General features: G+C 44.1%; 1 non-coding gene across 1 annotated transcript; it reads left to right on the top strand.

Annotated features, from left to right (window-relative positions):
- The first annotated feature begins 747 nt into the window (after window positions 1-747).
- Window positions 748-901, top strand: LOC149230597 (5.8S ribosomal RNA). Its single transcript, XR_016248530.1, has one exon. It is a non-coding gene; the product is annotated as a 5.8S ribosomal RNA (ribosomal RNA).
- Window positions 902-3,191: the final 2,290 nt, after the last annotated feature.

Raw genomic sequence — 3,191 nt, 5'->3', positions numbered from 1 at the left:
TTATGATTTTCGAAAATTTTCAAAGGAACACTTTTTGGTGGCCTCCATTGCATTTGAAACAATTGTTAGGTTCAATTGTTGTATGAGAGATGCACTTAGCAAAGCATATTGTTCTCTGAGAGATGCACTTAGCAGAGCATATTGGTAATTCCGTGACAAAAAGAATTATGAGGACGTATATGAAGGTTTATACACTTTAGCATGTAAGATGTATACAGCGAAAACAGAGAAAAGGTGGGTTGTTGTGGATTGGTGTTCAGGAAGGATGAAACGCAGTGCGAGCTCCCGGGGTGGCCACCCTAGTCCTTCTTGATCATCGTCACCAGGGCTTGGGAGGGTTGTGCTTTGTTTAAGCCTCCCCTTGTGAGCCGGTAGCCGCGTTTGATCTCTATTTCTTTCGCCTTGTTTTCTTCCCTTCTTCCTTTCGTTTCCTAGCTTTACGGAGAAAAGGGGGAATTGTTGTGGACTAGTGTTCAGGAAGGATTAAAAGCAGTTCGAGCTCCCGCGGTGGCCACCCTAGTCCTTCTTGATTGTTGTTCCATGCATTTACCCCCTTTTTGTGAGGGCTTGGGGCTCAGGAAGATTGTTCTCTGTTTGAGCCTCCTCCTGTGAGGGGGTAGACGCCTTTGTTTCTCTTTCTTTCATGTGTTTTTCTTCCTTTCCTCCTTTTGGCCCTTAGCCTTACATTTGTCATGGGGGGTGCCCCTATTCAGTGTTGTGGCGGATTTTTCAGTAATACGTGGAAATGACTCTCGGCAACGGATATCTCGGCTCTTGTTACGATGAAGAACATAACGAAATTCGATACTTAGTGTGAATTGCATAATCTCATGAATAATCGAGTTTTTGAACACAATTTGTGACCAAGGCCTCGGTCGAGAGCATGTATGTGTAGGCATCACATCCCATTCAAACGTGCTCCCTGCAATATGTTAGGGAGCATCGGAGCTAGTCGTCCGTGCCCAATGTGGTGCGGTTGGTTGAAATACCTCAAGCAATGTTTCGTGGCATGCGTTAGTGAGTGGTGATCTTGTCCCCTTGGATGGGCAGTCGGCGTTAGTTGATGCGGGCTTTTTGTGGCATCGCTTGAACTTGTTTTGCTCTCTCTTGCCCTCCCATCGAGTAGGGTGGATTTAGCTCTAACTTGCGACCTTGGCTTAGGCGAGAACACCCACTGAGTTTAAACATATACTTAAGCGAAGGAAAAGAAACTTACAAGGATTCTCCTAGCAGCGGCGAGCGAATCAGGGAGAGCCCAGCAAGAAAATAGGGTGGCAGCGTTGCCTAAATTGTAGTCTGTAGAAGCATCCTCAGCGGCGGACTTGGGCCAAGTCCTTTGGAAGGGGGCGCTTGAGAGGGTGACAACGTCGTCGGGCCGGGACCCTGCTGCATCACGAGGCGTTGTCGGCGAGTCGGGTTGTTTGGGAATGCATCGCTAATTGGGTGGTAAATTCCGTCCAAGGCTAAATACGGGCGAGAGAGCGAGAGCGAGTCGGGTTCGAGGGTGAGTTAAAGAGTGCTTGAAATTACCGGGAGGGAAGCGGATGGAGGTTGTTGATGCGTCTCAGTTGGATGTGGAATAGCTCGGGCTGGTCCGTCGCTCAACTTGAGGTGCAAACCAACACGGGTTGTTGCATTGTCACAAGCGCGAGTGGATTACTTCCTATCGGTTTGTCGTTGCAGTGGTCGACGAATGAAGCATGCGCCCTTCGGTCGGCCCGTGTGCACTTGTATGGTCCTGGTGTTGGTCAACCCGCCCGAACGTGTTTGCACGGGCACCCTCGAACGACCTGCTCGAACGAGTTTACATGAATGCCTAAGCGACTTTACATGGCCGCCCTCAAACGACCCACCTGGATGAGTTTACACAGGCACCCTCAAACGTCCCGCCTGAACGAGTTTACTTGGGCACCCAGACATGACTAAAATGAAGGCACAAGGGAGAGTTGGGCAAACGAGCTGCACAAACGTGCACGAAGCCCACCCCGGGTCACAACTTAGCATTTTTGATAGTGGTGGTTTTAGGTACATGGTTATGGTGGTTAGTGGTATTAAAGTCCATGGATTATATGTGATGAAGCATTAAAAAATTGGGGGATTCGCCATTAATGTGTTTGAGTTGAACAAAAGGCTCACTTGGTTGTCCAAGACGTTGGCTAGCTTAATTGCTTTATGTTGGCTAGCTTAACTGCTTTTAAGTCAAGGTATGACTGTGTTTATGGCTTATTATTAGACTAGTTTTTCTCCTATTGAGATTTTCCATAATAAATCATGATATGTAAAGTTTGTGTGTTGATACTATGTATATGTATGTGTTTATCATATCATTATTTCTCTCATATTATAAAAACGAAGCATAGTTGGCCTATTTGTAGAACCATAGAAGAACAAGTTGGAACAGAAGATAAAGCAGTTAATCCATGGCCGGAATATATGCATAATAAACTTGGCATTGCCATCTATCATGTAAGCAAGCAGTGTGTCATTCAAGTTTAATATTTCCAGTTGTTTCTCAGAATCAAATATTTTGACTTCCTTTGAAGAAAAATTTAGTCATTTATCAATGCTTTTGCGAATAGAAACGGTTTAGAAAATTATCACACTATAAGCTATGTGCCCCTTAATTTACAATGTTTCTTCCATGTAAACAATAAACTAATACCAAAAGCTCATTCCTCTCTATTTCATAGAGTCTTAAAATCACTTGAAGGGAACACTATCGATGTAATGGGAGAAAAACTTTCTGGTTAAGCAACCGGTTGGCTAGTTTTATTTTTACAGCAGAGCCCTGGTTGGCGCGGTTTTCTTTCCTATCACTGTCAGTACTATCAAGGAACATGCAAACTAAGGCGTGTTTACTGCATCGATATTGATAGGCTGTATGTATAACAAAAACTAGATCTTAGTCATAGAGCTTGTTCATCTAAGAGTTTCTCTTTGTCCACCTTGCACAAGTCCTGTGCAGAGTGGAAATATAAGCCTCTTGAATTATAATTTGATCAACTAGATGAAATATTAAGAAGTGATTTTGTGCAGGGCATAGCTGTATTCTAATCGAAAACAGGATTCAGGAAGACCTGACTTTTTCCATTCTTGTAGAAATCCCAGTTCTTCTGATCTAGAGGCAGAAAAGATGAGCCTAAAAATGATGTTTCCACAATGGCACAATATCTTCTCTAATCTAGTATTTG

This window comes from Pinus tabuliformis, chromosome J, assembly GCF_031772625.1.
Source record: "Pinus tabuliformis cultivar Carrire ecotype Pingquan chromosome J, CPIR1, whole genome shotgun sequence".
NCBI lineage: Eukaryota > Viridiplantae > Streptophyta > Pinopsida > Pinales > Pinaceae > Pinus > Pinus tabuliformis.
This window is presented reverse-complemented; position numbering and strand designations above follow the sequence as displayed.